This window comes from Ornithodoros turicata, chromosome 9 (assembly GCF_037126465.1).
Source record: "Ornithodoros turicata isolate Travis chromosome 9, ASM3712646v1, whole genome shotgun sequence".
NCBI classification, from domain to species: domain Eukaryota; kingdom Metazoa; phylum Arthropoda; class Arachnida; order Ixodida; family Argasidae; genus Ornithodoros; species Ornithodoros turicata.
The window spans coordinates 32,526,866-32,550,147 of NC_088209.1; the positions used below are offsets into that span (position 1 = coordinate 32,526,866).

General features: G+C 45.6%; 1 protein-coding gene across 12 annotated transcripts in view; it reads right to left on the minus strand.

The window, feature by feature from the left end:
* The window catches only part of LOC135368658 (discoidin domain-containing receptor 2-like), a 363,200-nt gene that overhangs the window by 114,012 nt on the left and 225,906 nt on the right, over positions 1 to 23,282 (minus strand). For all 12 annotated transcript variants that reach the window (XM_064602081.1, XM_064602079.1, XM_064602083.1 and 9 more), the window contains one exon: positions 14,011 to 14,038. The gene's annotated coding sequence lies outside the window, so the exon portion shown is untranslated. The remainder of the gene's footprint in view (positions 1 to 14,010; positions 14,039 to 23,282) is intronic.

Below are 23,282 nucleotides of genomic sequence, written 5' to 3' on the forward strand. Positions count from 1 at the left end.
GGGCCTGCGGCTACGCGGCACAGTTGTTTATATCCGAAGAGGGAGCCGTCTGCTCTGTCTGTTCTGACTGTGGCTTGACTTGGCCGTGGCGGATGTTGGAAGAAGCTCGTCTTTTCCCCAGTGATTGCAGGCGAAGCCTCGTTGGGTACACAAGCCACCAGGTTGGAGGAACCTGCGCACCCTGGAGACCTTGCTGGCCGGGTGTTTAGGGGAAGATGAACACCACACTGTGCGTGGGCGATTTCGGGGGAAAACACGAATACTGCATGCACAACACTGTGCGCATGAACGTCTGGCGGCATATCATACCGACTAGACTGTTTTTTTATGACTGTTCCTTGATCAACAATAATTTTAATCTCAGAGCTGTGAAAATTTTCGGTCGACATTTATCACACGAAGCGCAAAAAACACCAGGAGGGCGTGGAAGAGTAGATACAGCATCAAGCTCGTCGGTGGTAGCTAAAAGTCATGCTTATTAAGACTGGGAGGCGGTGGGCTCGAACCCCGTCATCGGCTGTCCTGTCTGATAACAGAAAGATGTCGAAACCGGCCATCATGAAGCCAGCGAAACACGCATGCTATAACCCATCCTGTCAACCACCCCTTCATGCTATCGTCTCTCAGCCTGTCCACGTTCGTACACTGCTCACAGCTACAGCTGCGTCGCGGTGTTAACAAGATTTTAAAATTAATATTAAATGACATATTTTAACCATCAACTGAACCGTAAGCCGAAATGTTTCAGACATTTCGCAAGTGTTACACGCACATATACGACAAGAAATACGTAAATTCCACGTTAAAAAAAGAAAAAAAGAAAAGCAAGGAAAATAAGCGCACAGTGTCCGAGTACTATATGAGCCTCCCAAGTTGGATCCACGATCCAAACAGGACACACGATATCCTTGAAGAAACGTGACGAAAAGAGGTGGTGTGCCGTTGTAAAAATCTCCATCCGCGCATCTCTCGTTCGCTTACAGTAAAATTCTTTTGTCGGAGCTGCTGTCCCTTCTTAAAAGATGTCCTTCTCTCTCTCTCTCTCTCTTTGCCACGGAAGGAAGAAAGAAGATGGATACGGGACAGCGAACATGCTGTGTCCCGTCGTGTCCGGCGAATTGGTTTAGAATGAATTAGTCGCCCGACTGAGCGCCATCGGTCTCTGCCGAAATCCCCGCATGGGACACGCCTCAAAAAACGGACCATGTATTTGTCTCTGCAGAATGGATGGATGGCTGCGTTATCATCGGCTGCCATCAGAAAAACCCCTTCTGGCAAAGAAGTATCGGCTGTCCGCAGACGTTCAGAAACAAATATTTCATCCAACGTTTACTGTCTTTCATCACGCTTAATTTACGTATGCCCCGAATTTTAGTCCTGCTGGCTTCAAAATGGTCGGACGGCAACAACAACAACTTTATTTTTAAGATCAGGAATGGGGAGTTTCATCGCCAGGGGTGTTACTCTACCTCATCGGTGGTGGTGATGCGGGGAATGAAATAATGAGCCCCTTCACAATAAGCATCGAAGTCATACTGTGTCCAAAAAGGTTCCTTCGGGAATCTAAACTCCTGGGCATTCTCTGATGCGTCCTATGTGCAACGATTAGTGAAGCAGCTGTTTCTTCTGTATTTTTTGATAATTTTCTGTATCCCAGATGTTTTCCTTTGTTTGCTTGAAAGCATTAGGGAATAGCAAGCCCACACCGTGGCTAACCTTTCTTTTCCCTTTTTTCTTACTTTGCATTAAACATATCCCCCCCCCCCCAAAAAAAAAGGGTCAAAAGAGCTTTGAGGGCAGAGCGTTGGTGGGCTGGATTTTGCCAGGGACCAAGCAATTTTGATAGAGAGAAGGGGCGAGAGTCCAGCTGACTAGGAGACCCGGAGAGTGCGGTTCGGGAAGGTTGGTAGTGTGGGCAATGAAGAAGAACGTGCTCCAGATCCTCTAGAGCACCGCAGTGATCGGACGATAAAAAACACAATACGGCGGACAGCTTCCAGTTTCTTAAACAGCAAGACTGTGATGTCGACGGAAATACGTCATCATGTTTGTTTGCCCTCTTCACTTTGTCTCTATATTTCCTGAGAGGTATATTTCCTGGACTGGTAATCCAGAAGATGTGGGTTCGATCCCTACAGCTGGCTAACCTTTTCAGTGACTTCTATCTTTCATTGTCCATTGTCTATATTTCCCGTTTTATAACAACGCCTCGTGCTCACAGGTCTATACACAGTGTGCAACGATCATCGGTAATGCTTTTCGTCTCGCACAATCTACGCAGGAACATAACTGGATCCCAATTGGCAGCACCTGACAAAGTAAAAGAGGGACATTCCAGAAGCTGCTCTTTTCCGGATTCCCTGTAAAAGGCCCCGTAATACCTCGCCACAGTCGTCCGTGCTTCGAAACGAGAGGCACACAACTTTGTGCCTTCCTTTTTTGCCTTCCGATGGGTGCGTGGACTTTAGTGCTGTAATTAGCTAAGCTTGCCCCGTCTGGCTGATTCTACACTAATTAGCCTATTGTGTCCGTCTTCCGCTGGGTAAATGGGAAGGAACAAACAAGCAGGCGCGTGTCGCGCGGCGGCCCTCGGATTTGGCAACGGGCGTTTTCCCCTATAGTCGCCTTATCGGACCGGATGTAAAAGCCGCCTCTGCGCTGCGTTCGGCAAAATGCGAGCCTAGCGATTTGCGACAAGTAAATGTGTAGCGAACGTCCGGATTTTCTACCGAAAAATGGCCAGGAAAGGAAATTAGGAGCGGACATTTTTGAGTAAAATGATCGGGCACTTTCACGGCGCGTGAATATAAGCTTGATGAGTTTGTGTGCTACAATAAAGCGTTGTTTGAACGTTCGATCAATAACGGCAATAGCGCGTTCAAGTATTGTGCTGACATACGTGGTGTGAGCACAACGCAGGAATGTAATTTGAAGCAATGGCGATAGAAGTGGCAGAGAAGACTACAATAATATACCTTTCTCAGCCGTCATGCGAATAGTCCTGGGACTAAAGCGTCACATTTTAGTTGTAACTTATACAGATCAATGCATCTAGGAAAGTGCGTGCACAGGGTCATTAGATTCGAGCACGAGTGGTTTGATATATAATGTATAAGGTAGAAACTTGCGCCCCTCTCTCCTAAACGCCTGTGGGGCATTAAAATGCCTCGTGGAGAAGTTCAAACTATAGTTCAGACCCCCAGAAGAACGATTTCTGGAAGCATAAGCAAGTGGCAGTAACACAAATCGGACTGCTGTAAAGTAAGCTTTCCGCACGGCATCGATGTCATGCGGCAAAGCCCACGGAACTGAAACATTTCGGAGGCAACAATGCTGGATAGAAACACAGGTAAATCGAAAGCGATATTTTTTGCTCCACTTCGATATATTGCTACGATATGCTGATACCGCAACAGTACTTTTTTTTAAATCTCCGGAGGTTCTTCAGATCCTGCTTTAATGGAATCATGATGCTTGAAATTACATGGACGAAAATTTTCCAGAGAATGAAATTTAACACTGATTATGAGCGAGTGCTTTCTAGACTCTGGGTAAGGTTTGCTACCGTCGGAAAGGAAAGAAAAAAGAGAAAGAGAGACAAAAAAGCTTTTTTCAAAGTAGTCTTCCTACAATGTCGCAGTGTTGCGTTCCAAGCACCTGTCGGTGGCATGCAGCGCATTTTCCAAGCCCTCATAGCTGCACGAACCTCGCCATTAAGCTTGGAACAAAGACATCTTCGTAACATTTCCCTCAACGGCATGCGCGCGTATTTATATGCATACAACATGCGTCATTTCGCGCGAGCCCACGTGGGGGCGCTTGATATTCGCGTATATGTATTTATATAAATAGACGTCAAGCCCCCCCATGAGCAGAAGCAAAACACCCAGGGTGTAACATAGGGGACGACGGCGCCGCGGCGACGAATGCATCCCAGATGCCGCGCGGACAGGGACCAAGAAAACCGCGCGCGCGCGATAATTTTCAAACTTCACGGTTTCGAAAATCGGCGTCAGCTGCTGTCGCTCGGATGGGGAACGCGGCGCTTTATTTTCGCTTTGACTTCTCGGCCCCCAGTAATTATGGCAACTGTGGCCAATTACTGTCGCTCTGGGATGAATATATCTGTGTGTGTCTGTGTGTGTGTGTGTTGCGCAAATGTCTTCTTCTATGCGCGCTTTTTATTCTCTCGCGTTAGTTCTGTTTCAGTTTAGTTCGTCGTCGTGCAGGTGGACGAGAAGGTCTTTCAGTCGAGAAAGAGAACGTAGAGAAGGGACAAAGCGGACGAATGGGCTTACGTGGATAATTGCTGGCGTTATCGGTGGTTACATTATTCTTATATCAATGCATGTCAGCTTTGTGGCACTCTATTGGCAGCGTGAGCCTTTCTTAGGCCCATTTCACACTAAGATTTTTATCGTCCGTTTGCTTAGAACCTAAGGCCAATCGAGCTCCGTTGGTTCCAATGGTGCCGTTTCGCCTCCGTAAAAAACACGGACGAGAAAAACGTTAGTGTGAGACCGTCCTTAAGCTGAGATTTCCGATAAGATATCAGAAGAAAACTTATTTCCGTGAAATTCTCGCGAGAAACGCCCGTACATAAAAAAAAAGCAACCAAATAAAAAAAAACGGCATGTTTTTTTGAGAAAATATCTGTCACGCTTACAGTCAACAACTTTTGGTCACCGTTTATACCGAGATACGCGTCACTTAATAAGGAAACTAAGGCTTAATAAGGCAACTCGAGGAATACAGCACTTCAGAAATGATAATTTCAGATAGGCGCACTCCAGGAATTGCGTATGTAAATTTTCCTCTTTCAACTTGTCCAGGGCACTCAAAGAAAGCGGATTCCGTTCCCTGAAATGGCTCGACCGTACCTTTTCCACCTGTGCCGAGTATTTTACCGCGGCCAAATATAGAAGGCATATCCACGAGGTATCTCGATTTCCTATCAGTGGAACAACGCAGAGCGCGCTGGGAAGCCCTGCCTACGGGGAGGAAATCCCCAGGAAGAGCGAAGGAGCTCCGCGGTCGATCTTTATTCCATTGCCGCTGGGGCGCCGGGACTCTCAAAACCGACCACGGCGTAAACTGATTACAAAGCCTCCCTTCTTCCCCCTTTCACCAGTGCCATCAATTGTGCCTCTTCCTACATCTCTCTTTCTCTCTCTCTCTCTCTCTCTTACTTTCAACTCGATTTCTCTTTTCTGTGCTTGCTCTTTCTACATACTTGTTAAATACGGATACATGTATATGTACTCCGTTTTCTTACGTATAGAATATGTGCGGCGAGCGCGTAACACGGAGCGGAAGGGATCATATCAGAAGTTGCCAGATTGCTTTTCTTTTTTTATTCTTTATTCTTTCTGTATTTTACTACAGAGAGCCAACAGTGGAGCGTAATGAGCAATTTTGGTGTAACTCCGTGTCACGATCTTCCCATCGTAAGCATTCCTTCATAATGTGCTTCCCGCCCTTTGGATAATACGACGGCACAGTATATTTAGGGCCTGACTTTTTAGGGTTAAACCCGTATCCGCACGATATTTACCCCCCGAACGAAATCTGTAAAATTCGGGTTTAACCCGAATCTACCCGAAAACATCAGGGTCGCCTGGCACACTCGTAAGCGTGCATCAAAATAAAGTTTGATAACATTGCTAAACATTAGTTCCATGTTAAGACAAATTTGTATTAAACAAAAAAAAATCACCCGAATTCCTGATGACAGAATATGCCGTAACGGGATTTAACCCGAATTTTCAAATGAAAAATATCACCCGATATTTACCCCCCGAATTTGGCCAAAAATAAAACCCGAAAAAGTCAGGCCCTAAGTATAATCAACGGAGGACACGCGAAGAATTGCGCAAGACGCCTCCGACACACTCAGATGAAGACGTAAACGATAGGAGAGATAGAAAGGGCTTAAAGGGTTGGCTGCCGCAGGGATTGTCGGCGCTAAAAAAGAAGAGATCAAAGAAACAAAACAAGGGTAGATACTAGAGACTACCAGGCCTTTGTCTCTTTTTACCTGCAGTTACGGGAAGGTGGTGGCGGCGATGTCGTGCTCGTAACTTCGTCTCTTGCGCTACCATTAGATACGTCCCATTTTCAACCGTTAATTATTTCGTACTTCATTCCTTGCTGCAGCAGGGAAAAGAATATCTCTGAGAGTTAGTTTGTGGAAGATGTCTTTTCTTTGCCACGACATGTGAACGGCAAAACTTAATTATGTGCTCGATCGTGTCAGTTTCGTTATATTCCTCGTATCTTGGATTATCAAGTATAGGTGTATCATGTGCAGAGGTGTCGCTTGGTGGTGAGCGGTTGACCCCGTTCTCAACCTCTGTCACTAGGTATCATTATGGCCTTCCTATCCATGGAGACAATGGGAACGAGACGTCTTTTTCTTCTTCTTCTTCTTTAGGGTTCCCTCCTTTTCCCTCCGTTGGGCACTGATGATGTCCGTCGCACGACGGACGAAATGTCTGAGTAAACCTTGTTATTTTGTTATGTTAAGTCGGAGTTTCCCTTTTTTTTTTTTGTCCAGTTATGTCGTCTCCCGGCTTTTGGAGTATTTTTGCTCCTTGTTTTTATCAGCATCAAACCTATCCCACCCAGATCAGTGACTAAGCTCTACATGATGAGATACCCTGTGAACCAGAGCGTGTCCATTTGCCATTCCCCTACAGGTTTCGACTTAAGTTACGTAGTTGTTGTCAGTGGTGAAGGGCAGCGCTCACCTGAGAGAACGAGGTGTGCAATAAAGATCGTATATAAGAGACACGTAAGATCATCAACAACAGAAAGCTCTTTTTCAAGGTATCGGCGTCGCCCCAACTTGAGGCTATCCCTTGAGGCTACCAACTGGGCAGCAGTTTTCCCCGTTCGTTGTTTATAAAAGGGTTATGTAGAATCGTTCTGCAGAACGTGATGCGTTCGTTGTCGTAGCTTTAGAACTCAAACCATGTGGGCGATACCGTATTCTTAAGAGTGCTTCTGTGGCTTACGTGACACTGCCTCCGCCCTCAGAGTTCATGAATTTTTGAGATCCTCAAAGTGGCAGGGTGAGGGAACGGCGGCTTTGAGAGTCCGTGCACACACTGCAAACAACCTTGCACACTGCAAGGGAGGTGGAACTCAAGTGGAGACGGGAGAACAGAGCACGCTATGAGGGCCAGGAACTCACGGCCAGTGGAAGCTTACTTTTATGCGTCTCTCTGTTCCCAGGTGGGATGGATATTGATCCGGCCATTGTCTAGACGCCTGTACGTGGGAAGGAGGGTCTCAGAGTGATGGAAGATCAGTTGTCAGCCGCTGGCCAGCGTGAGCGTACCCTGACAGGCGGCCAGATGGGTCCGAACGCAAACACGAGGGCATCTGTGTGGGCGAAGCAATCTGGGGCTCCATACACGCTTAGGTACGAGATTTGCTGGCGTAAGCTTTTTATTTTACGCGCCGCAATGGCCTCTTCAAAAGGTGGTTCGAGTCGTCTCTCTTTTTCTTCATTTTCGGCGTGTTCCTGCGCTCTACGTCACAGGATGTACTAACGTATCCCTGCAAACCGAGTGAGGCGATTGAGTGTGCGTAAAAGTTCAACTTTTTTGCGGAAAAGACGCAACGGTAAGCGGCTAAGGAACCCCTAGGTGGTGTAGGTAGCAGGTGTAACGGCATGCTATATCGATTGCAGAACGCACCTTTTGACTAATGTTGATCTAAGAAAAGACCTTCTCGGAACAGTACCGCAGGCGGCACTGCCCCGACGACCTTTTTATCATCACTGCGTGCTTGGTACACGGCTTAAGCGTCACTAAGCCATGATGGCAATTACGATAAATAATAGTAATTTTTTTAAGAATGAAATGTACTAATGTTGATAAGTACATAATCCATATGGTGTGGTACGCAGCGCATAGCATGTGTAACAAAAGAAGTTACAGCAACAAATACATGTAGTGACTATGAGACAGGAGATCCGTCACTTAATTTGGGGGTCCCTACCACAGCGTCGATATCAAGGAAGAGCAATTACTGCTCAGGGCACCCTTGAGGGAAAAGCCACCTCGGAGGAAACACCGCGAAGAGCCACGGGGTATGGCCATTCTAGCCAGGCCACCTATCACTCGCAGATCGGTGAGGTGTGCTCTGTTCCCTCGTGTCATTCGTCAAGACACTCCTGTACCGTTCCCGGTTCCAGAAATGCAGTTCCGGCACCCTGGCACAAACGTCCGCAGAAGCAGGCTCAACTTAGAACCAGGGTTAACTTCATCTGTGTCTCCAAAATAATTATCAGACTACAGGATGTCAGGAACTACTAATGCACGATGGGGAATGAATAAGTCTGATCAAACAAGCCTGAACTGATGAGACCATATTACGCTTCCAGGACAGCGACACATCGTCCGAAGTTCCAAGACCTCGGACTCCCAGGGGAGATGCGAAACCACGGCTTTGTAGATAGAGGCTTGTTTGCGAAGGATGTGTAACCCTGTTACACAGAAGGCTGGGGTTGGAACTCCGCAATATCCGGTGTCGTGTCTTTCTGAGGATTTCCCGCATGGGACCCATTAGAAGCCGCCCACACACAAAGGCGACCACAAGGGGTTAACGGCGGCGCGAGGGTAGCTAAATATATAAGGGGGCTGAAGGCGGCTTCGGAAAAGGGAAGGCCTATAAGTCGGTTCCACTGAGTTAGCTGCTACTGGTCCGTACTGCCTCCCTCTACTTCCGGCTCCTGGTGGAAGGCTTTCTGGAAACCTGGCATTGGCCCGATCAGATTTGCGCCGCTTTTAAGACAGAGGGTACGGGAAAGGGCGACTATTTTATTATTATTTACAGTAGAGGCGGCAGGAGCCGTCGCTCAGAGAATAAGTCATAGCGTCTGTTTTTATTGCACCCCGTTCTGCTCATTTATTTCTTTTTTTCTTTTTTCCTTAGGTGTATTCCTGGTATCTGGTCCTAACCGTCACCGCTTACGGCAGAGAAGCATACAGGAACAGGAACACAGGACGCTTATTCGCATCACCACTGCTCGTTCATGTTCTGAGCACATTGAATGGAGAGAAACAGAGCTACGATCTATACTTCGAGACTCGAGACAAGTCAACCCTTAGAGAGCTTGGCACACAAACCTAAAGACGTCGGGGGCTTCTGTGGGCGCATGACGCTCCGGGTCACTCACTACGTAGAGTGCCCGCATACTTAGAACTGCTGCTTATATATACGATCATCTCGCGAAAACACTCGTCGGAGACAATACACTTAGAGCTCGTTTGCACGCTCTCAAAGGAAACATGTAAAATATTTGCGTTAAGAAAACACGTGAATCAGCTTCCGCGTCTACCTGGCGTCCGCAGTCATCTCGTGCACGCCACCTAATGTGCGGACTGTGCAGCTCTTCTGCCGTATTGGAGTACAAAAGCCGAAAAGTAAAACACCCACTGATTTGATGAAAGTAGGTGAGCGGAAATGCTCTTACATCGGGAGCTGCCGATATTTCGGACGGGGACTGTTCCATCCAAGTACAAGAACAGTTTGCAAGCGAAATATCGACATTTATTATACGCCAACATATCGGCATTAAAAAAAAAAGTTCCTATCTATTAATATCATAGTGCATACAAATGCATGTTCCTACAAGTTCCTTCCATTCATAGAACCAGGGCGCATGCTATTTTTGCGATCCTCCACAAACATCCGTTGCAACAGTACCACTTAAACCAAGATCACGGTAACGTCCCTGAAGAACTAACTGGATCAGGCAACACTAATCTCGTTTTGCAGTCGCACACATACGGTTCCAGCAGGATGAAAGAGAAAATTCTCCGAAAAAAGAAAAGACGAGAACGTTGGAAGGCGATTGCCACAATGCCAAACAACAGAGAAACGAAGAGCGAAGCTACGAGTCAGAAAGTAACACGTGGTTAATTCACTTACGAGGCCTCATGCAACGTCTGTGTGGTTCGCAGAGTTCGCAAAATCTGTTCCGAATTAGTTTCGCTCTGAAGAGGTCTCTTTCGTTAATAAGAACATCTCGAAGAGAGCTGAGTCTCTGGTTCCCTCTCTCTCGAGACGTGGTCGCTGCGAAGAGCTCTCGTTGTCTGATGGCTGGAGGGCAGCTGCTGCTTCAGCTGATGGGCTCAGATCGTATGGTTCATATCCAGCTGACCTTTCGCTGTGGAGCTTAATTTGAGGGGCCTGACGATGCTAAATTTGGAGATGGTACCTTACTGTACGTGCGGGTTTGGGAAGCGAAAGCGAAACGCATTCGTGTCTTGTTCTGCTGCTTAGAACTCAACAGAATATACTTAGAAGGCAAGGTGACCAAATGGGGCATCACCAGGGATTTGTGCAGTATTTTGCGTCTTGGGAGGCGTAAGAACTGTAACAGCTGGCTTGTGCCATACATATTCATTTGAAATGTATTTTTATGAGAGAGAGAGAGAAAAAGGGCGTTTGTAGTATCCTTGGAGTGGTGTGCTTGGGTGCTAGGGGAATACCTGGACATCATAGTGAAACAGAAAAAACGGCGGCAGCACTAACGTTCTGTAACGGGTTAGCACACTTGCTTGTACGGATTCCGTACGTCGTTTCGCGATAAAAGGCCGTACACAACGAGAAAAGAGGAGACAAACACATGTTGTACATGTAGCCCGCAGGGAAAACACGACTTGGATTAAATTAGGTTTTGAGAATGGCAACAACAGCAACAACAAATGAATGACCAGTATGGGAACGCCAGACGTTTAGCAATTTTACCGAGATCCGCTAACTTTCGCTGAAATCAAGCGTTGCGAGCTTGATGCTCATATCTATCATAACAGCTTTGAAGTCTGGCCTCGGAGTTGGGCTTCGGCCCGTTCTGGTACAAATCGTGGACTTTTCCACATTTCATCTTTCCCCAGCTTTTCTACTGTCCTCTCACCTTCAGATTTCTTCTGTTCTGGGGTAACGTAGGTTAGCGTAAAGCATAGGACATCAACGACATCACATGTCGATACCTTGTGTTGTACACGTAGCTGACGGCCATTGTATACGGACATGCAGAGAGGGGCCCTCCAGGAGAGTCCTTTGAATTATTTCTGGATCTCGATGTTCAAAGCTCACACAACAGCAATTGGCGTGTCGGAGGAGGTTAGAGGACGACGGTAATGTGTTGGCTGATGTGAAACGAAATGGCAGGATGGAATGCTTTTGACGAACAGCGATGGAAGCAAGGAATACAGACAGGTCTGCGACCGAGACGCTAATCAAACTGAGATTGTGTGCGAATCAGACACCGCTACCTACACCCGTTTTCATCTCTCTCTTTATAGTACTGACCTCCAGTTATATCCCACGCCACACAATGCTGCCTTCTGAGACCTTCGAACTGTGCCACTGCAAGCCCCCTATATCTAAAGCCACTCTCAAACAAGCTTAGCGACGTTTTCGCCGATAAGCCACCTCACATATATAGAGCCTATATATGGTGCTGCGTCCGCGTTACATACCGCCAACATCCTTTTATCAGTCGCTTCTCCGTTTGAAGACGTTTTCCCTTGTCAGCGTAAATCACGCCCGCTGTTGGACGTCCTCGTTGAAGGCTGCGGAGTCGGTTCTCTTCGTTTATGCATGGCAGCCGTATATCATAATCGGAGCGAAGAGCTCTATATCTCAACTGAAGGGTCCCACTCCTCCTTTGGCACCATCTACGGATGAAACCTCGCCCGAAATGAGTTCGCCCTGTCTCACGGAGATGGTATTCGCTATCGGAGGATTATATACCTGGCAGGTTGATATGTCTACCATCACACCCCTATGTCTGTGTTTATTTTCTGCATTTATGTTTTCGTTTTATGTATTTTCGCACGCTTATGCGTTATAGACTGATTTATTTGGGATTGAAAGTGTTCTTGTTTGTTGCTTCAGTCCCTCTTCAGGTGTAAGGAAGGTAGACAGTTGGTCCAGACTGATGGGATGGGAATCAGTAGGATCGTTTTATTACGTGCTCTGCTGTCCAGTTTTACCCTCGGGAGGCTATACAAAAAACGCCTCAAAACTGGCTGTAAATATTTACTAAACATATTCCAGCGCTATGCGACTATTGTGTAGCACGTTTCATAACGCATGCCATGCTTCGTGATTTGCATCCCTTCTCAGAACATTTTACGCATACAGCGTGCTTCTATTTTAATCGCGTTTTCTATAAAAGCCCTTCAGCACCCCGTACGCATGCCCTGAATTAGCTTATTCCACAAGAAGCACAATAAGTTTTTGAAAGGTTGGAGCACAGCTGGCATTCCCGTCCTCACCCCACCTGCGATGTACAATTGAAAACGGAGAAAGCACAAAAACGCAAGACATGGTTCACCGGTATTCAAGCCCGGGACAAGCACTCAGGTACTTGAGTCTCCTCTCTATCCTGCCTGCAAGAAATTCTGCGGTCGGGATACAATCGCATCGCCGTTGTACATAAGTGGTTGCTGCCCTACCGTGGTGAAGGCTCAATAGCCAATGAGTGGCTTCCTCAGCGTCGGAACGTGTACCGGTGCATCGGAGAGTGCCCTCACAAGGTCAAAATGCTCTCCGGCGTCTTCTTATTCATGTCCCTGACTTGACAATTCGTACCCCTTATATCTTGAGAAGTTTTCAGCCTCCTAGTGAGCAGAACGGACGATTGAAAGGAATGTCTATTACTACTACACTGTGAATGTATGTTTGCGAACTGCTATACTCCGGCACCACTGTATACAGGTGAATTTGTTTGAAGATCTGCGCCCAAGTTACGAACTCCAGAAGCTGCAAAACTTTGCGTGACGGCGAAAGCAACGACAAGGTGCAACGCATTCCACATTCGTTACAACAATACAAAGAAACACATAACGACAGCAACACTAAAGAAATTTGCCACTCAATTTGAGGTACACTACTCCGGGACTCACTGCTCAGTATGTGGTGTGAAATGGTTAGGTCATGGGTGAACAGTGATCCAATCCCCTGTAAAAGTTTTCACTGTCTTTCATTGTGTGTACCATTAGGTCAATGTAATACATTTTTCGACAAAGTTTCGATCGTTCGACGAAGTTTGACAAAGTTTCGTACGCCGCGTAGCAACCATACCTACAGCATACTTGTTCGTGCGCATTTTCTTGTGGCGTCTAGTCTCGAGTTTTTCCGTACTGGATCTCTACCACCAAGCTTGTTTGCGTTACAATACTTATTTCGGTATTAGCGCTTTTGTATAGTCACCCACTTTATCGCACGAGCACCACGTCACATTCCCTTTACCAAGCCTCCCATCTGAGCCACCGAGCTCATCATAATGTCACCCTAAACATCGACACGACGCCTTCTAAGACTTCGATCGCGTATAAAGTTAGAGACGTGCAAATTATGCACAATCTTCAACCGCAACCGATCAACGTCGCGTTGTTGCGAACCGGAGCCGGCGGTCTTCCCTGCACGGCGGTGATTAGTTTTCATTTGGAAGAAGCATTTTTCAGCGGCACCGGCTCCAGTTCCCACCGTGCTAGTGTCAGCGTCTTGCCACGATGACGTATGCCTTGCCGGGTCTTCGTGGCATGTTTATACATTGGCCCGTGTTCCCGAGGTTCGACCCCTCCACGTCAGACGCGAAGACAACGCGACGGAAATATAAATTTCCCGGAAGAAAATTGAGAAGGAAGAAGATTGGATGCCCCGACGGCTCTGACTTTTTCTTTTTTTTTTCTCTGTTTGAAATTGTCTGACCTTGGTTTCGGGTTACGTCTATACAGCCAGTTTTCTTTCTTTTTTTTCTGCTTTTTTGTTGTTGTTGTTGTTGGTTTCTGTCTGCAGTGGGTTTAGTTGTAATAAGTTATAACTTATAATCTTATAATTGGGGGTTTACGTCGCGAGACAAGTTGTAATAAGTGTTTTGATCAGAAGTTTTTATGGACGTAGCGAAGCACGTCTGTCACAACATAGCGGGCATTCTCGGAAATGCATGCAGAAGAATTTGGTACAAAACGTTCGCAGGCTTACCAGCTGAGGTGGTGGTGATGCGTCACACCTGAAAGCATAAACACAGAAAGTAATAAATGCAATGATCCCAGTGAAGAGGTGGGCACGCCGCAGCAATGAATGGTCACTCTCTTCCCCCACGCACAGCAAACGTTTAGTGTAGCTGGATAGCAACAAAGAGAAAAACAAAGAAACGGCCCTCACTTTCTTGTCTTTCTATCCCAAGCAGCACAACAGGTTGGCCCAATATTTGCTGAATATCGGCTATACTGAATACCGAAACTACAAATATTGCATCGGCATTCCCAATATCCAGTCAATATTGTGCCAACATGTTCTGCTGTTTGGGGAACTACCTTTCGAAATTTGGAGAATATCCTAGGCATCCAAAGCACTGCACAAAGCATCATCACAGCATCCATCGTTCTTTCAGATATTATTGGGAGCTTTAGCCTGCGAACAGACCTAGCATTACAGTATACCGAGAGCACCAGTGCATAGGGTGTCGGTGGTTTGTACACACCCTGTTTGTTCTCTTGTCCAACCAGCACAGAGAATGGACGTGTTGCACTAATCAGGTATTTTCCACATTTTTCCCTCCGAATTTTTGAGCAAAAATCCAGGACTTTTCAAGGACTTTTTGAGGTACAGACGTCATTTTGTCTGGGATGTAAAACACAGCTATTTTGCAGGAATATTTATAAGCTGCAGGAATCACATGAGAGAATACAAGGGGACTGCACAATATCAGTTCACATATGCGACTGACAACTATTGAATTTTAAAGATCACAGTACAGAAAGAAAAATTTATCAATAGAATAGGATGCCGTTCATTTCTTGCTGCTGATTCCTATTTCAATAAAGAGTGCCTGCTCCTGTGGTTTCGAAGATACAGTTCTGACTCCGGAAAAGCGTAATATGTATAAGCAGCTCCATGCGAACAAGAAAAAGAAATGAAATTCAAGGAATGTTAAAAAAAAATCAGGTTTTCCATGCCTTGAAAATGGCATTTTCAAATTCCAGGGTATTCAAGGGTTTCAAGGATTTCAGGGATCAGTGGGAACCATATTTCCAGCTACACCCACTCATTAGCACTTTCAAAACATACTGCTATTTTGAAGGCAATGTCAGAGCCACAATTTGCAAAGTTGGTTCGCACTTCATACAAGTCAAGTGCGTTTGATCTTGATTGATAGATTGATTCGGCGCTTTTCAACACGCGATACGGCGAGGGGATCTCTGATCACCCTGCTTTACAGAAACGTCACAGGTCACCCCAATAGGTCGCGTTACAGCCCACGCAACACAAATCATACACTTACTCTGCTCCTTGGCCCCTTACTCGGCTCGCACACAGGAGGAGCTTCCAACAACATCCCGGCTCTCTTGTAGAACAACGTGACCACTACTTCAAGTAGACAAGTTCGCGAACTGGCTCGTTGTGTACACAGCGAGCGAAGAACATAAATAAAGCCCGCGTAACAGCAAGACGCGCTGCACGTAAACAGAGTAACGATACGCTTTTACAGCTCTTTGAAACGCGGGACTTCGCGGTAAAGGCACATCAAAATGTTGCAACGACCCTGCGCACCCCATTTGGAAAATGAAATATAACTACGTCATAAATTCAGCGCGAGCGCGCTTACGGTGAGTCGTGTATATTTGCCAGCGGGTAGCGCGAGCCCTCGTACCGCTATGCTCCTTGGCACGCTCGCAATTGCAAAGGGAAAATTAAGAAGCTACCTCCAAACTTTGGTAACTTTTATGTCCCCTGGGCGAGTGAGCTTCCATGAAGTCGTTCTCAGCGGGAGCGGTTTTGCTTCTCTGGCAGCGCAAGATGGATTTAACGCACATTGCCAGCATCAATCGCTCGCAAACATGCATACTTATCCTTCAGAATATTTGCTATATAAACAAAAAATTACTGCAGGTTTGAAGTGTCGTAAGTCTTTTCCAACTGAAATATATTTTGGCGTAGCGATGCGTTAAGGAATATATATTTTTTTTTGTCGTCACAAATAACTTGGTTTCATTTGTAAAAGAAAAAAAATTAGATGTTAGTCCCGATCCACTCGGGACTGGCTACTCCAAGACGCGTTATTCAGAAAAGAAGAAATCGCATATAATCTTCAAGATCATTTCATTCATCATGTGTCTTTCTCGCGCTGCTCAACCAATTCGGCTCGAAGGCTGTACATTTTTTTATTGTTATTTTTTTAATGATCAAAGGTTTCTGAGTCTAGAGTCAGTCCTGCATCGTGTAGGCGTTTTAGGTTTGCTCTATGTTTTTTTTACCTATCATTGCGCGTGCGCGACATCATAAGAGCACAAAAGGTTCTAAACACATCAATCTTTTTATTGAGAAACTTTACGACGCTCTTTGAACATTCCATGTCAATTTCCCCTGCCTGGGAGCACAACTTCGTGGCTAAAAGTACAAAGACGAAACGCATGGCAAATATTTTATTTCTCTAAATTGTGTTTCTACAGAAGTCATCAATCATCATGACCAGAAGGTGTCATGATGTCTGTGTTAGAAACAACGGGTCATGTACTAAAAACATTTTAAAAAAAGAGCAAAGACGAAGGCAAGACACATGGAGTCGGAAAATGGTAAGCCTGGCCATCAAACCTTGAAAACATCTCACGACCTTATCTCTGACGAGTCAGATAACCAAGGTAAACATGTAACTATGTCCCAATGTACCGCACTGAAAATGCTGAAAGAGAACATCCGACAGAATTCGTGGCTTGTAAGCTGCACGGCTACGTGATAACATCTTCGCGCAAAATCCTCACATGAGAAATGGGTTTTCCAGACGCATGACGACTCTCGGGTTGCGAGGGAATATTTCACGTAATTTTTCAACTCGCAACGTGACATCGCTGATGGAACTCAGTTGCGTATGCTCTCGGGAATGCGATCCTGTTGGGACGCCGAAGACCAAGAAACATCTGGGCGTTGAGCGTCGAAGACATATTTTGCTTTATTCATCCTTCCAACAGAAGCACATAAAAACGCGACACGTAGCCCCTCTGACGTCACGCCCTCTTAAAGAGCAGTCTGCCGATGGTAATGATGCGTAAAGATGGAAGTAGCTAAACCGTAACACACTTACATGCATAGTCTTGGAATGAGTCTAAACATATCTTATTCACTGGCGAGTGCTATAGAGTTTGCCCATTTTTGCTTGTTAGTTTAGCGAATATGCATATTGTTTAATTGAGGCTCCCTTTCAGGGAAGGAAGCTTCCGCACTTGCATAGCTCTTTGCGTAGTGTTCGCTCATGACGTGATAGTCTTCAATAGAGATGGGACGAATCCAGAATTTCCCCGATTTCGAATCTTTCGAATCTTTTATTTAAAAAATAGTTTGAAAAACACTCCGACTGAAAAGTGACTTGAGGCAGAATTTGATATCTGTTTAATGAAAAAAAAATTTAAATAATAGTTCAGGAGAAAACATACCCATATACTTCTTCCTAACTGTAACTTATTCAACATGTTGTCCATCGACTACAGGAAATACACAAGCTCTCGAATCTGAATGCTTTCCACAAAACTAAGAAACAATCAAACGGCAAAAGCCGTGTTACTTTTAAACTTCCAATGTTCGAGCTTTATGCTGTGGCTTTGGCGCGTCCCGGGGCCCGCCGGCCAATCAGGCTTTCGGCGGACTCCGGAGGCACCAATAAAAAAGAAGTCAAGCACACGTGGTGGTGAATTCAGAAGATTCGATTCGCGGTTTTGGGCACTGGGATTCGGATTCCCGGAGCTCGAATCCCTGCCTAGGATTCAAGGATTCGGTTGGGCCATCCTTAGTCTTTAAATATGGAATGCGGAAGCAAGCAAGTGGCGTTTTCCTTTTCTTCTTTTTTGACACAGAGGAGCGAGACAGGAGACGGACGAACCTTTACGATTGTATGTCCAAGCGCAACAAATAGATGCAGTGACGATGACAGAGGAAATTTGTGCTTCCAGCATTAGTAGTAGCCCAAGCAGCACAGCATGTTGGACCAATATTGGGCCGGTATTGCCAACATTGGGCCAACATGTTGTGCTTCTTGGGAGTTCTCGATCAGTCCCTCCCCGCTATGTGTGTGAAGCACTCCCGCCAACAAGCCGGCATTCCTGTGTTAGTTAATTGTTCTTCCTTGTGCCATAATCTTTGTGGTACTGTTTCTAGTACAGATACGGAGCAAAGCTTATGGAACACCAGGGCGACGTATTTCTTGATCGGAGCGACACGGTAGCAGCGAACGTGTGTGGACGTCCCTTAGCAAAAAGAGCGGATGTGCATGGAATACCCAATCATCTGTCTGCGTTCACCTGTGTTCCGTACACTTTTGACGGGACCTGCACACCACCTCTGCTGCCGTGGTACGAGGTGACAGTCAACAAACAGGAGACTTAATGGCGCTCGTTACTCCAAAAATGTAATTGATTACCGTTACCGTTACTCTTCTAGCAAAAATGTTGCTTGATTGATGATTGTTGATTGATTACCGTTACAAATTACTCGACTCAAAATGTAATTGAGTAACGAGTATAAAAGTAACGCGTTACTCTGCCGTTATTTACAATTCATGCACAAATATCTGTTCCTGTGTGCTTCGCAACACAAAAAGAAAAGAAAAAGAAGCTCAACTCCCATGTGATTGGGACAGCTGAAATGGCAGATTACAGACTCGTGCGTCAAAAGTAAGCGATACTATTTTTTTTTTTTTTTCGCTTACTACAGTAGAATAGCCCAAAAAAGATACAGGGAATTTGTCACAGAGCATTGTTACTTTGAGTCAGACCCTACTTCAAAAGTAATTCATTACTTGTAATTAATTGTAATAATAATAATTCATTGTAATCGGATTACTTGAAAAGTTACTTGTTCAAAAAATGTAACTGATTACTCGAAAAATTACTCAAATAAGTAACTGATTAAAAGTAACGCAGTTACTTGTAACGCGTACCATACAAGTCTGAAATTTGCACCGGAGGCAGAAACGGAAAATACAATCGCTCCGTTCTCAGAAACTGCAGTATATCATGACCGTGTAAGATAAGGTGCACACCTGACGAGACTATTCGTGCATCTGTTCCGAGGACAACACGACCGTCTGGCCCTTCCTGTTCTATACAGTCCAAATCCACTCTCCGGCTTCATGCCTGCAGCCGCCGAGGCGGAAACACTTCGGGGAATCATCAACCGATGCTTAGTGGACGGCCACGACAGAGGCGTGTCCGTGGTGACAGATCCTCTTCGTTTCCTTTAAGTTTTTCTTCCGTTCCATTCTTGTCGACTCTTGGCACCATTCCTGGCAGCCGCTTCTCTTCTTTTTGTCAGGTCTTCGTTTTCCCCAAAGATTAATGTACGAAGTGGACGTGAGAACTCCTCCAAGGTTCTGTCTGCTACTATACTTCCTGGCGACTGAACTCCGTCGGGAAATGAGAGTATTTTCGGCCCACTTCTTCATATGATGGTCGTCGCTCTGCGCCATTTCGGGGAGCACAATATGTCCTGAGAACCTTGAGTTACTCTTATATATATATACACTTTTTTTTTGCACAGATCTAAAAAATTGTTGTTTTAGAAACTAGAGCAGCTTTGATCGTCTCATTACAGTGTGAGTTTTGTCTGCCGTTCGCTGGGCGCGATATTTTAAGGTGGGGTTCTGTTGGGAGGAATTTGCGATTATGGTTCACGTGACCCTTCCAAGATCGGTGCTCGGTTGGTGGATGTAGGACGAAGCAAGTGGAATAGTCTGTCATAGTCCGTAATGTTAAGCAAAAGCTGGTGCCTCAAAGAGTACTCCCTGTCTGGACACCCCGCGCATATTGACAGCAGGTGCATAGTGCACAGCGAGTGTCACACCTCTGAGAACCTTATATAACTGACTTATAATAACATAATAACCTTATATAATAGAACCTTATATATTATAAAAGTAAATGATTTTGTTCGTCGAAAAACTTGTCGCTCAGCAGTCAAACAAAAATGACCGTTGCTTCATTCACAACAGCACGCTAGAGTAGACAACACGAGAAGCACTCCATGGGGTGAGGTAAAGTAATCCGATCATCATCATCATTAAATTCCGTGTTAACGCCGCGAAGCCACTGTGGGAGGCCATGACCATTAAACCGAATATATCTACAGAGACTATAGTCATTATAGTTCTTTACAACATGCTCGCTACCGCACTATTTTCTCCGAGCTCTCAATATCCAAACTGACACGACAGCTTCGCGGAAATCTCTCTGACGACCCGTTCTGCCAAAAATCCAGGGAACATTTCTACATTCTTTCGCAAAACTTACACCCGTAGATCGAGGGGGGGAGAAAAAGAAATCCGAATTATTCCACATGTAGTCGCGCAGGGCGCGAACAAAGTAGCACGAACGACTCCGGCGGTGGACGCATTCTCGGCTCTATATTTGAAGGAAGGCTGGCGTGTCACCAAAAGCCGATGGAATGCCGCACTCACAATCTCTCAGATGAGGGAGGAGGCTTCTCCGCATACCACCAGCGGTGCACCGCGATGCTACCGCGCGGGGAACGATGGTTCTTTGTCTCGGCGGTTATAGGGATGTGGGGACGACGTTACGTAGCAAGCTTTATGCACCGAGAAGGGTGCAACATAATGGCGTGCTGTTTCAGCAGTGCAGTAATTACAAAGTAATTACTCTGTGTTCGTGGCTGCGTCCGCGTGCGTGAGTACAAATGGGGCACGATGCATTCGAAGGTGGGAGGATGTCCTTGGCAGGAACTGGTTTCTTCAACGACAAACAGTTCATGCAGAACATGAGAGAACTGATGTTCTGAAGCTGGAACAACATTCAAAAAACCTCAAATTGCCTAAGAAATTAACGATGAAAGATGAAAGTTACTGAAAAGATTAGCCAGCTGTAGGACTCGAACCCACATCTTCTGGATTATGCAGGTTGTGAACGGGGTCATTCGAATCTAAACAAAGAAGAAGAGAGAGAGAAGACGAAGTGGAATGCCATTTTCAGAGCACTTAAGTATGGCCCGCATAATTCAAGTTATGATACGTAGTGCTATAGATGATGCCCTAGAGACGTGTGGAAAATTCTCCTGAATCACTGATCTCGCAAGTTTAGGATGCCAGAAACCGAAAGAGACCTCTCATAAACAACACGTCATTACATGCTCCCTTCATATACCCTCTCTCCGAATACCCTAAAGGTTAGTATGATCATACCATCTCCATGTTTTTCTTTAAATATCCATCCATATAACGCGACATTTTGCATCACTGTGTCATCCCGAGTTGAAGCTTCAGAATGCAATTATTTCCACTTCCTTAGTCCTCCTCGATAAATACAACGTGCCTTTACTACATTTAATCGCACACAACATAGTCAGCATTCTTACACCTCATCGTTACTGGCTCTGTAACTCCTTGCAGGCTTCGCATTCCATACAAACCACAATGGAATGTTAGCTCATCCTCCTTTCTATGCAAATGACGTATGACTAATGTACGCTACCACCGCATCCCGAACAGTTTCTCACACAACTTGACCGGGGAATCAAATAGCACGAGGACGAAATCACAAAAATAAAAATAAATTCTACACCGTAATCTGAGTGGAGAAATCGAAGAACCTTCTTAATGTTGGAACGTTTTAAACAATGCAAGGTTCCCTGCGGCAGCAGCAGCAGCATTTAGTAATTAGCATTCCTGGCGTCGTAAAATATTTCAATCCTGCCGCATTTTATTAATCCGGAATAATTATCGCTTAAAGTCCTGCAGATTAGGGGGGTAAACCTAGCTGAATGCTACCTTGCACAAGGAGAGAGACAAAAAAATAAAAGACGAAGAAGACTCATTACATGCGACGGAAATTAAAATGGAAGGAATTCAAAATGAGCCGGATTCCAATGGTCATCAATGTTTGAGGGGAATGGGAGGAGAGAATGAACAAAAACGTTGTCACAAGGTAATGAAATGAGCTCAGAAAAGAACTTCCACGTATCTGCGGCACTCCCTTACTCTGTCCTTTCTCTTTCCGACGAAATGTAATGGCGAATGAACGCGAGCATCGTATGTGCGTGTTTTATCTTTTCATCGCTCTCCACGTTGCACTGCATAAACTACTATACATGAGGAAATACGAAAAAAAAAAGGGAGGGGGGGGGGGCGGAGCTTCGTTGCGTCCCATATCGCAGGAGGGCATGAGTGACAGTTATACGCGGAATGTTGTAATATTAGGGTACAGAAGAACGCGAGGGAGGCTTGGTTGGGGGAGAACACGCTTGTTCCAAGTGGCCGTCACTGACATGTTCCGAATTCACAACTGTGAATCTGAATATGCCCGAATATGGAGCCAAACTTGTGAACAGGGTTGGGTGGCGAGAACTTGAACGGCGTGAATGGCGTTCTGTCCATCAACAAACAACAACTACTTCATTTCGATTGAGAGAGTGAGAACCCTATAGGTTAGCTCATTATAGCTATATAGCTCATTAATTAGCTACTATAGCTCATTTAGGCACGATAAGTATTATTCTAAAAGCTTGGTAGTGCCTGCAAGGGAGAAAGACGTGTTCCAGATTTTCCAAATCACCGCAGTGACGATATCGGCATCTTGGCACAGGAAACGTTCCTTCCGGTCCGCGTCTTTAACGCCGATATGACTATATCAAGCGTGAATGTTGAGACGTTTGCACGAATATATCGGCAGAATATGTAGCGATTTGGTGACAGTAAGTCAGAGGGGCTGCAGGTGAGGAGTACGGTTTAGCTCAGTGGTAAAACATTATGTCGTACCATTATGTTGTATTTATCCAATCCAGCCACGGCTGCACATAGAGTAGGACTATCACGTGGAGCGTACTGGAGAGGAAAAACGAGAGTGTAACGGACGGGACACTGTAGACGAAATCACCCTAGCAATAAATCCAGCTGCATCTTTGAGCATTGTGCCGAACACATTTACATGTGGTTGCTTTTATAGGGCCAGTGTTAGAGAGTAAATATTTCGTCACGTGGTCACTGTCACTCGGTCCTACGGAACTACGGACGCACCTACTCCGGTTGATGACCCAAAAAAGCTATCGCATAAAAAAAAAAGAGATGTTACGTTAAAAATCACGCGCAACAACGGCGATGAACAAAAACTATCACGTCGACCTTACATATCCAATATATAGTATACATACGCGCAGAATACAAGCACTCTTAGCGGCACCTCGAAAGCGGACAAAAAGAACCCAGTGATTTGGGTTTCCTCCTTTTTTTTTCTTTCGCTCCAAATGAAGGTGCGGCG